This window comes from Humulus lupulus, chromosome 1, assembly GCF_963169125.1.
Source record: "Humulus lupulus chromosome 1, drHumLupu1.1, whole genome shotgun sequence".
NCBI lineage: Eukaryota > Viridiplantae > Streptophyta > Magnoliopsida > Rosales > Cannabaceae > Humulus > Humulus lupulus.
This window is the reverse complement of record NC_084793.1, coordinates 93787257-93800142: the sequence shown is the minus strand read 5'-3', so window position 1 is coordinate 93800142 and position 12886 is coordinate 93787257.

Here is a 12886-nt window from a genome sequence, read left to right as displayed (position 1 = left end):
AAAAAGAGAATTACAATAAAAAGAGTTCAAAATACTTAAACGAGAAGTGTCCTACGCCCCATCAGTTGGCCCTTTGGAGGTCGCGGTCTCATCCTGCTCTGCCGTGGCAGAGGCCTCTCCAGTCTCCGATGGAGGAACCTCCTTATTCAGGCGGGCTTGAAGCTGCGGCAACAAGAATGCCCAGAGATCCGGCGGCATGAAAGAAAAGTCCGCGTCCGGATTGTGGGACCAGCAGTGGTAGAACAGGTCTTGTAAGGACTGCTCCGATACGACCCGCTCGTCTTTCAGGGCGGCCTGGGAGGCCTGGGCTTCGGCCTTCGCCGCCTCAGATCTGTCCGCGATGCGGCCAGGGCGTTTTTAAGCTCTTGGTTCTCGGAGCGAACCTTCTCTAGCTCGGGCGCGGCCAGGGAGTTTTTAAGTTGTAGGTTCTCGGAGCGGATCTTCTCTAGCTCGGCTTTAGAGGCCGCCAGAGCGTCTCTCGCCTCCTGAGACTCTTGGAGGGAGGTCTGGCGATCATCTTCCAAACCCTCGAGCTGGGCCTTGGTCCTAACAATGCCTCTGTAGGTGGCAGCCATGCCCTGCAAGAAAAGAATGATAAATTAACAAACTGGAAAGAAAAAGGCGGCGTGTGAGTGTTAAAGCCTTAAAAGAAGGGGGCACTTTACCGTTAAGGTCATGTCCATCGCAGACTCTACAACTCGGACCGGGCTCGTTGTTTTGATGGCCCGGAGCTCCTTCTCCCGGATATTGTAGAAATGGCTGACGGCGTAGCTAGCCGACTCATACACCGTACCCCGGAATGCTTCGGGCATCTTCTCCAGAGCCCGGGGGTCGACCGGGATACGCACGTCCGGGGCTGCCGCGGCCAGATTCCCGACCTCTATTACCCCGTCCTGGGCAGCCAATGGAGATCGTTGGGGTGGCGGGTGCATGAGCCCTGTCCTGGCGACAGGGAGGTTCGCCCCCGCGACCTGGGATGGCGGGGCTTTCTCCTTCTCCTTAGCCGGGGATTTGGTGGAGGCCCCAGCCGAGCTCTTGGACTCGCCAAGCCTCTTTAACCTCGGCCCTGCTGGGGGATTCCCACCGAACACAACGCCCCGCAGACTATTCCCGGGCTGAGACATCTCTTCTGCCAAGAACAAAAAACATGGTTATTACAAGGTAGCAATCATGCAGAAATAAAGACAAAAGGTCCAAAGGCAATAAGAAAGCAAATACTAAGGGAGCCCTACCCCCCGAGCTGGAAGAGCCTAGGACGATTATCTCGCGAACTGGCGAAGGTTCTAGGTCCGGTTCTGACTCGGGGCTGGACTCTTCTACGTACTGCCTAATCCCCGGAGCATAGATGCCCCTCTGGAGCGCAGGCCACGTGCGTAAGTTGGTCCCGTACTCCTCAAAAGTGACCGACCTAAAGGCTAGGGTATTGTCTACTACTACGGTACCCTTAGGCCGACTCTCTTGGTTGTCCAGCACGAGCTGGTCAACGCAATGGAGCAAGAGCGTGTCCAGGTCCGGATTCCTTGAGTGACGATGGACGAGCTGCCTAGGGTTGAACCTAACCAGCCGGGGGTCTGCAGTGGCCCTATCTACGTTCTTAAATAAGTAAGAGTTACCTTGACCGGAAGGACCCGCGGCTGCTCCAGATTGGGCCCTCTCCTCGCTCATCCCCTGGGCGACCTCCAAGGTCCTCTTCCTGTTCATCACCAGAGGAACTTCCTCACCTTCTTCCTCGCCTTCGTCGTCCGCGACCTCCTCCGCGACGATCGGTCTGTTGACCCGAGCTGGGGGAGGCCCCCGGGGCCTTTTCAAATTCAAAGTCTGATTTGGGAAAATCAGCTTGCAAAATACCATCGTCTCGTCCGTCACGAGCACGCGGTAGTCTTTCTCACTGGGGGGCAAGTTCGCCAGTGTATCGTATTGACCCCCGAGGGTCACAGACTTTTCGGTCCTCGCGTAGATGGCTGCAAGGTTGGTTGAAATCAGAAGTGGAATAAGGGACGAGCTAAAATAAGATAACCGTTAAAAGGCGAGCTAAATCAAGGATCACTTACGAGGACGGTTGAAATAGTGATGATCGCAGTTTCGGAACCCAGTTGACATAAAAAACTGGTCTTTGAAGTCGTTTGGATGGCTCGGCAGCTCGATCACTGCTGCTGTGTTAGGGAAGCGGGTTAAGTAATAGAACCCGTCGCCTCGCCCCCGCTGGTCCGGGCTGGCTTTGAGGCAAAAGAAATATAGAATATCAGCAGGAGTGGGGACCTCCCACTCATGCTTTTGGAACAAATACCTCAATCCCGCCAGCAGACGGTATGAGTTGGGGGGGAGCTGAAATAGGGCCAACCCCACATAGTTCAGAAAATCAGCAAAATACTGATCCAGGGGGAGGAAGGCCCCTGCCTTGAAGTGTTCTCCGCTCCAGGCCGCGAACGACTCATCGAGCGACGTGCAGCTCCGCTCCCCATCCGCAGCAGGTCGGGCGATCACGGAGGCCACCCCCAGGGGAATGTTGTGGTTGAGGAAGATTTTGGTGATCTTTGCCTGGTCGGTTATCTTCGAGACGATTCTCTCCGCCTCGAAAAACACATCAGGAGCCACCTCGGCTTGCTTCTCCACCGCCGGCCCAAAGTGAGGAATTGGCGAGCTGGTCACCACCGCCTTTCCTTTATCCTGCTGGGAGGACGAAATTCCCACATTCTTCTGTGGCAGATTTCTCTTTGGAGCCATCTAGTCGCCTATCGAACAAAAGAAAACACTTTAGAAAAGGCGACCCAAGCAGGAGAGTGAAGCAAGTACTATGTACACGAGCTGGGGTAAGCCCAGCCCGTGGAGAGTGGTGCCACGCGTTCCAAGGAACATGCACCTATGCCCTCAACAGATCCCAGATTACTCGGAATTCGTGTGTCAGAGGACTCAGAGTAAAAAATTGCCTTGGGGGGAAAGTTTCAACAGGCAAGGCGTGGAAAAACCGCTTTTAAGGCGTATTCCCTAAGCTACCCGGTTTTTGCACCCAAAATTCCAAAGGATCCTACCCAGAAATTGTTCCTAAGAAAGAACCATGGAACCCATATTCTAAGACGATGTCCCATGGCAAGTGTGCCCTAATCTAAGAAGGGCTGTCACCCTCCATATCCGCGCGACCCATAAAACCTCTGCATGTGGCTACAGTAAAAAAAATTTACCTAAGCTACAGTGGCATGCTTTCAAAAATAAACAGGGACAGAAGACTTACAGTATATGGTTAGATGGTGAGCAAGGTTGCTGCGCTGGTAGGAGCTTCGTTGGCACAGTGGTCTCCAAGGTTTTGAAGGAACTCGTACGCTTAAGCTTCGTGAACGGAGAAGATGAGAGCAATGGAAATGAGGGTTTTTGTTCTTCGGAAGGTCAAAGAGAAAAGAAGGAAATTTGAGAGGTTTTGAATGGTAAGGTGGCCCGTGCGTGGGATGACCACCCCTTTTTATACATGGGAAGGATCACGTGTAAAAGGCCCTTGGGAGACCCTCCACTCGAAATGTGAAACGACGGCTGGACAGTAGGCTAGGCCATTTAATGCGATTCTCGTAGAGTGTACCGTCGCCACCCACGGCGTTCCACGTATCAGACGCCTGCGAAAAGCATGGAATGCGAAGGGTTGTGGGAGAAGTCTAAAAGCCACTACTGTGGTCTCCCATATCTGACGTCATGGACCACGAGCAGGAGCTTGGGGGGCAGATGTACGCCCTAGTTTTCCCACGGGCTGTTTAGCAGGACGAGCCTCGGACTAAACATGATTTAGTCCGAGGCTCCAACAGGCCAGAGGCTCTATTTCCAGGACGGGCCCTTTCTAGCTCGAGGGGGTCCTGTTTCCAGCTCGCTCTTGTCACACCAGGAGCTGGGAATAACATCCGGCGACCACTGACGGATAAGCTCGGATTATGGATTGCTCCGGTAGCGAGCTTCTCAGGAAGCTCTGACCTTATGGGAAGTCAACACGCAAGATAAACGTGCATATTCCTGCCATCACGTGTCCGATATCCCCCTGACTTCTCGGACACGCAGCAGGAACGTGCATATTCAGACACCCACAGACGAGTTGGGCCGTGCGGCCCATTATCTCCTTCCATACTGATTAGACCACACTTGTGTGTCAGGTTTAGGAATTAATCATGAATATCACAGACTTGATATGACAAATGGTAAGGTCACGAGATGACCTCCCTACCAACTTCCAGGTGCCTTCTCCTATAAATATGGAGACCCTGGGAGTTGATAGGGGTTGGAAAAATAGTCTTTTAAGAACTATATACTTTGTAAACCAATTACCCAGAGAATATCAATAATATTGACTAGTGGAGTAGAAGGATTTTAACCTTCGAACCACTTAAAAACGTGTCTCAAGTCACCTAGTTCTTCCCCCAAAGATTTCATATCTGTGACGGTTCTACTTTTAGTACTAATCTCTTTCTCTTCTTCTCTTAATTATCTGTTGCCGAAGAACCGCGCCAACAAAGGTCATTACAGTTTGAAATTTACAACCCACCGATCTAAGCAGAAAAAATAGGGTAAACCCCCTAGTTCCCCTGAGAACTCCTTGGCCGTGGTGATCAAGCGGCTGCATATGTACACATCACAACCTAACCTCTCCAGTCAAGGTTGGGTGAGCCTTTCTTTTCCTTTACCTGCACCACATAGCATCCATGAGCCAAAGCCCAGCAAGAAAACTCAATACTGCATGAATATAATATCAACAATGATCATAATAATCATTCAGGACTTTCAGTCCAAAATAGAGAAGTGACAGTTGTAAAAGTCACTAAGGTGGGTTTCGTTCCCATTAGCCATGTGACGATAGGGTCACCTGGGCTTCGCAAATAAGTGATCCTTTCACTAGATTATCAAGATAGGTATTTGATGAAATACCCACCATCATAACCTACCGAGTGACCATAGAGTCACAACCATGGGATTCCGCTCCCTAGCCATGTGACGAAATAGTCACCTAGGCCTTTGGCCCTCGCTCTGAGTAACTAGTCTTAGACTAGACAAGCACTTATAATTTTCATCGACCTTTGGGTCGGTCCAGCATTAATGCTCCTAGGGTCATTCAACGCTGATATCGATTAGATTTAATCTTTTATCGGCTCTGCGTTCTTGACGCTTATGTCATTCCTGACTCTTAGGTCAGTAATACGCGGCCAGTGTCGATTCTAAATAGTCAGTGCCATACACAAGTAAGCAAGAGTTGCTAAGCATTTAATATGCAATCAATGTCCACATTTAATAATCAACATGCCTCTATTACAACCACGCATGTCATATACACAAGGTGCAGTTTTCTTACCTCTGGTTCGAGCGAAAATAAATAAAAGAACGACCCTTGAGAACGATCTGACTTTTAGTCCTTTAGCGGTTACCTAGTCATAACCAAATATAGGATTCCATCAATAAAATGAACAACAAAGATTCCCAAACCAAGACCTAGCCTCCGGGACATCGAATCTCACTAAACCGGGTAGTAAGAACGATCCCGAGGCCTAAGATTGAGTTCCCATGATCAAAACACTCATTTAGGCTCAAAAACCATCATGAGCCATGGCCCGCAGCCAAACCAGGAGCAAGCGCCGCGGCGCACCTTACCCAGTGTCGTGGCCCCCAGCACACACAAAACCCACCATCTTCAGCTTCGAGCTTGGGCCACAGCGCCCAAGAACAGGGCTGCGACCCCACCTGGGAAACCTGCCATAACTCCAATTTCTCACATTTTAATCCTTCCAAAAACATACCTAAACATCTCCAAATCCAAAAATCAAAGTTCCCAAACATCCCAATGATCCAAAATCATCAAATCTCAAGGCTCAAACGAATCAAAAACTCATCGATACACAAAATCCAAATCAAAGCTTAGAAACTCTAAAACTCAAAACTTAAAGCTTAGATTACCTTTAATTGGGTTGTTTCTCGCTAAATCCTTCGGTCAAGAAGCTTCTAATCTTTCGTAGGATCACTATGCCTCGATCCTCGCTTGACTCCGACTCCTAGAACTCAAGTTCTCTTCGAAATTGCCATAAAGGATAACGGGAGAGAGAGAAAGGTGTTTTAACGTAAGTTTTCTTTCTGACAGACTACTTCAAGCTTAAGTAACCTCAAATAAATCCTAATGCTCGGGGTCCCAAAAACACCCTCGGGGGCAAAATAGTCAAAACTCCCAGAATTTCCTCCTGATCTCACTAACTCCCAATATATCTTCAAATAAACATTCTCATTATCCAATACCCCAATAATTGACCCCGTTATGACAAAACCGCTAATTTGCAACCTAAGATCGTCTCATGCCGAATAGCTTGAATATATCCACATAATAATGGGATCTCATCCATAAATCACAACATGCACCAAAATACACAAATATGCCCTCAACGGGCCAAATTACCAAAATGCCCATATAATAAAAAGAGGACCCACATGCATGCATTTAACATCATATTATAATATAATTCACATAAACATGCATATAATCATTTAATGGCATAATAAAACAGTTATGGCCCTCCCGGCCTACTAATCCAACCATTAAACCGCATTAGGGATTTTGGGGCATTACACCGGCTGTACGCCAAGTTTAAGAAGTGTGAGTTTTGGCTACCAGAAGTGATATTCCTTGGACATATTGTTGGTGAAGATGGGATTAAGGTGGATCCATCTAAGGTGGAGGTCGTGAGAGATTGGTCGAGGCCAAGGAATGCCTCATAGGTTTGGAGCTTCCTTGGATTTGTGGGATATTATAGGCGGTTCGTGGAAGGGTATTCAAAGATTGCTGCACCGATGACAGAATTGACACGGAAGAATTTGAAGTTCGTCTGGTCAGACAAGTGTGAGAAAAGCTTCCAATAATTGAAGCGACGACTGATTACGGCACCTGTGTTGAGTCTCTCTTCAGATGGAAGGAAATTTATGGTACGCATCGAGGTTGGGTTTGGGGTGCGTGTTGATGCAGAATGAGAAGGTTATCGCTTATGCATCACGATAGCCGAAGGAGTTTGAGCAGCGGTACCCTACCCACGATCTAGAATTGGCAATGGTGATATTCGCACTGAAGGTGTGGCGACATTATCTGTATGGAGAGAAGGGCGAGATATACACCGATCATAAGAGTTTGAAGTATTTCTTCACCCAGAAGGATCTGAACATGAGGCAGAGGCATTGACTGGAGATGGTGAAGGACTATGATTGTGATATCCTTTACCACCCAGGGAAAGCCAATGCAATGGCACATGCGTTGAGCCGGAGGGACCCGAGACAGTTGTTTAGTGCTGCACAGATATTGAGAGAATTGGCATAGGAGATGTCCAGAGCGAGGATAGAATTGGTTGTGGGCCGATTGGCTAATATTACCTTGCAGTTGACCCTACTAGAGTGGATTAAAAAGGGTCAGATGGTAGATGCATAGTTGCAGGAAGTTAGGGGGAAGGTCTTAGCGGGAGTGACTAAGGATTATTCCATTTCTGAGATTGGCTTGCTACGGTATAAGGGTCATGTCTGTGTCTCGACTGATATGGGGGTTAGACGAGAGATACTTGATGAATCCCATACTACATCGTACTCACTCCATCTAGGCACCACGAAAATGTATCAGGATCTACGGATGTTGTATTGGTGGCCTGGGATGAAGAAGGGTGTAGTGGAGTACGTGGCCAAGTGTTTGACCTGTCAATAGGTGAAGGCTGAGCATCAGCGACCAGCGGGGTCGCTACAGCCTTTGGTTATTCTCGAGTGGAAATGGGAGGACATTATCATGAATTTTGTGGGAGTTTTATGTAACGACCCAAATCCGCTAATAAGGCTTAAGGGCCTTGATTAGCGTGCCAGGAGGGCATGATGGGATTTATGGGTGATTTTATGAGTTAAATGCATGGTTATGATTTAAAGCATGTTATATGACTATTTGTTTATCTGAGATGCATGACTATGTATATTAGTATGCATGTAGGTCCGGATCGTGTTAGTAGGGCATAACTGTAATTTTGGCCATGTTGGGCATAACTGTATTGATATGTGATGATTGTTGAGACCACAGTGGTATGTGGGTGTATCTGTGATTTGTGACTCGAGGCGATCCCAGTGAGCAGGCTAGCGGAAAGTCATGACGGGAATTTATACCCGGCTCGGGGCGAGCCTGGGGGTATGAACAGGAATTCAGAGAATAGATTGAGATTTATTTTGATGATGGGGGATACTTAATTGGTGGTTTATCAGGTGTTGGAAGGTAGCGGGAAAATATTAGAGACACTTGAGGATTAGCGGGAATTGGGTAAAATGACTAAAATGGCCCTATTTGGACAAAAGGATTTAGAGTTAATAGGAAGGGCATTTTGGTCATTTGGCTTTTAAAGATAGGTTTTTATAAGGCTTTATATAGTGAGTGGGATCGTGCTCAAGGAGTCAGGTGATCTAAGCTATTGAAGGGAAAGGTAAGAAAACTATAACACCCGTAGGATAGGGCATGGGCCCATAGTGTGATTGCGGGGCATGGCCCTATATTACATGTTGCATGATGAGATGATTTCCGGGCATGGCCCTATATTGCATTACATGTTAGGATGCATATTTAAATAAATTGGCATTTGTTTGAATGTTGCTTGATTTATGCTATATATGATTATAATGAAATGAACGGCTATGGCCGAGGGCGGCAAGGCCGAGAACGGCAGCAGAGCCGGAAGTAACACTTAGCACATGGGATGCTTATAGTCAGGACAGGGCCCGGTGGATACATGTGATATCCTTACGGTGAGGAGCGAGACCCCAGGCTTCGGTAAGGCTTCTGGGGCGGCATGGCCGTGTTTGCTTAGTCTAATGGTTGACTTGTTTATCTGTGGACTATCTGATATGATTAACTATATATTTGCACATGCTATGTTCTGCATGAGTTTTCTTGCTGGGCTTCGGCTCACGGGTGCTCCGTGTTGCAGGTAAGGGCAAAGACTGGGTCAACCAACCATGAGTACGGAGAGCGTGAAGCGACGCGTACATGTTTGGCCTGCCCGACTGCTTTGGTTAGGGGTTTATTCGAAAATGGCTGTAATAATCTGTGATTTTTGTAACTGATCAATTGTAAACTTATTTAAGAAGTAAATAGTTTTCAAACCTTATTTTGGGATCCCAAATGTTTAATACTAGAAGTTTTATTGAAACAACGCGTTTTTCTAAGATTACAGCCTTAACTTTTAATTAGTCACACTTTTGTTTCAAAACCTCGGTTAGCGAGTTCATTACACACTGTTTTGTCTTAAAAACTCACTTAGTAACGGCTCTAAGGAAGTAGGGCGTTGCATTTTACCTAGGACAGTGGGGTTGTATGACTCGGTGTAGGTGATAGTAGATAGATACACCAAGTCAGCTCACTTTCTGCTAGTGAAGATGACTTATACTATGGATCAGTATGCGGAGCTGTATGTGAGGGAGATTTTACGTCTCCATGGGGTTCCCAAGTCTATAGTATCATACCGGGATCATATCTTTACCTCCAAGTTTTGGGATAGATTGCAGAAGGCTATGGGGACTCAGTTGAAGTTCAGTACGGCCTTTCATCCTCAGACTAATGGACAGTCTGAAAGGATGATTCAGGTATTGGAGGACATTCTCAGGGCATGTGTGGTAGACTTTGAGGGATCTTGGAGTAAGTATCTACCGTTGATTGAGTTTTCGTATAACAACAGTTATCAATCAACAATTGGAGTAGCTCCATATGAGATGTTATATGGGAGGAGGTGTAGATCGCCCATTCATTGGGATGAGATGGGTGAGAGGAAGTATTTGGGACTGGACATGGTTCAGAAGACTAATGAGGTTATCGAGAAGATTCAAGCTCGAATGCTCACTTCGCAGAGCAGACATAAAAGCTACGCTGATCCTAAGCGTAGGGACGTGGAGTTCCAGGTGGGGGACCACGTGTTTCTGCGAGTCTCACCACTGGGAGGGGTGAGAAGGTTTGGGAAAAAGGGCAAGCTGAGCCCTAGATTTATTGGACCTTTTGAGATCCTGGAGAGGATCGGGCTGGTGGCCTATAGATTGGCACTGCCACTGTTGTTGTCGGGAGTTCATGACATATTCCACATTTCTATGCTTTGGAAGTACGTCTAAGACACAAATCATGTGTTGAAGTATGAGGACTTAGAGCTGCAGACATATTTGTCTTATAATGAGCGATTGGTCCAGGTCCTAGACAAGAAAGACAAGGTTCTACGGAACAAGACGATTCCTCTAGTCAAAGTGTTATGGAGGAATAGCAAGGTCAAGGAAGCGACCTAGGAGCTTGAGTTAGCAATGCGGGATCAGTATCTTGAGTTATTCAAGTAAATTTCGAGAAAGAAATTCTCAGTAGGAGGGGATAGTTGTAAAGACCCAAAATCACTAATAAGGCTTAAGGGCCTTGATTAGCATGTCAGGAGGGCATAATTGGTATATGTGTGATTTAATGGTTTAATGCGTGATTATGTGGCATGCATGATTAATATGATTATATGGCTATGTGACATGCATGTTTGTGAGTATTAGATATGCATATGGGCACTTTATAGCTTATAAGGGCATATTTATAATTTTGGCCCGTTGAGGGCATAAATGTGATTATATGTGATAAATTGTTGAAACCGCATTATTATGTGAATATATTCACAGCATATGGCTCGAGACGGTCCTAGTGAGCGGATTGGCGAAATAGTCACAGCGGGGTTAATACCCAACTCGGGGAAGCCTAGGGGTATTTGGAAGGAAATTTAGTGGATATCTTGGGAATTATTGGATACTGAATAAATAATTGGTAATTAAATGGGATGACGGGATTAATTGGTTAATGGTAGGAACACTCTAGGAATTAGCGAGAATTGGGAGCGGAATGACTATATTACCCTTTAAGTACCTTGGAAGATTAGTAAATCTTGGAGGGCAGCAAGGTCTTTTGCCTAGAAACTAAGGGATATACTCATAAATCATTTAGGACTAGTTTAGAAAAAAAGTAGAAATTTCAGTCTTCACCCTCTCCTCTCCCTCACGGTTTCTCTCTCTCTCTCTCTCTCTCTCTCTCTCTCTCTCTCTCTCTCTCTCTCTCTCTCTCTCTCTCTCAATATGCTTCGAAGCTTAGGAAGGAAAAAGGGCAGAAGCTTAGGTCTTAAGTTGGGAATTTTGCTAGGAAGTCTGGAGGAATTGAAGCTCTTAACCAAGAAATTCAGCTAAGGAGCTTGGGGGTTTAAGCTCAAGGTTAGAAGATTGAAAGCTGGTGGGAGATTCAATCATAGCTAAGGTAAGTTCTTTTTCTTGGTTATGTTAAGAAAAATTATGATTATTTGGATGGTTTAAGACTGGGTTTTGGGTAGAGAATTGTTGCTGAATTGGAGTATTAGCTTTAGTAATATAACTATGGTTTTGTGTTTGATTGAGTAATCAAAAGCCTTAATTCATAGCTAACTTGGTTTTGAATTGGGGAGGTTTGTTTAGGTGAAGTGCTGGGGAAAGTTGGCTGGGAAATGTGTGGAAGGAACCCAGAAATTATGGGCTTGAAGGGGCGCACCTGTGGCCATTTTGGCCTGGGTATGCTCTCTGAGATAGGAACGCGCCGCGACCAAGAGAGGCAAGTCGCGGCCCGCCTCCCCTTTGGCTTGGGTCCTTGCTCTCTGACTTGGGGGCAAGTCGTGACCCACCTAGGGATATTAACCTTAGAATGGTTTCTAGAATTGGTAAGGCTCGGGGGTTCGAACCTAGGTGCTCAGGACAATTTCTACTACCCAGTTTAGTAGAAATTAAGGTCTAATAGGCTAGTTTCTGTCTCCTAAGTTTTTATTTGGACTGGAAGTTAAAAATTACCCATTGGACACTGTGACTAGGTTTATCGCCAAGGCTCGAGGCTAAGGATCGTGCTCGGGACCATTCCATTATCTCCGTTTGGAATTAAAGGTAAGAAAACGGCACCCTTGTGTGGCTATGTTGGGACTGAGATTCCCTGTATTTGAATACATACGTTGTATAACTTTGATAATGCCATGTGAGCATGAAATGAACAGCCTAAGAGAGTCAGGGGCTGATAATTTGCGCACAGGTCGTGGCTCGTCCACTGTGAGCTGGGGTCATCTAGATAAACACTGGACTTGACCTAAGCGAGCTGGAGTCAGTAGATTAAACAGAAAGTGTGGCCTAAGGGCGTCGACCCTGAGTATTGCATGTTGATTGAGATGAATTGTTGAATATAAATGTTTACAGTTGCTAGCTTGATGCTATGGCTTGTTGAATATCTGGTTAACTGTCTGGTGAATTAATTGACTATCATCATTGATTATGTATTATTGCTATGGTTTCCTTGCTAGGCCTTGGCTCACGGGTGCTACGTGGTGCAGGTAAAGGCAAGGGTAAGCTGGACCAACCATGAGTTGGAGAGCTCTGGGGGCGAGGTGTACATTGTCAGCTACTTGTCCACCACGGCCGAGGGAAAGTACATGGACAAAAGCCTAAAACTTGTATTTTTCCATTAGAGTGGCCACTGATTGTATATAACTTTTGAGAGTTTGTAAATGGTCTTTTAAACCCTATTTTGGATCCTATGTACCAAACTTCTATTTTAATGAAAATTAACCGTTTATGATCAAAATCTTTTAACCCTGACCTGATTATGACTTTAGGATCACATTTTTATTCAAATGAATTGATTAGCAAGTCTTGTACTATTTCAAATACACAGTGTAACGGTCTTGGTTATCCAGGGAGTTACAGTTACTATGCTCTTTTCCTTGATAATTATAGCAATTTCTTGTGGACTTTTCCTATATCTAGAAAATCACAGGTTTATTCCTTTTTTTTTATCATTTAGAGCATATATCAAAACTCAATTTGAAAGAGAAATTAAACAATTTCAATGTGATAA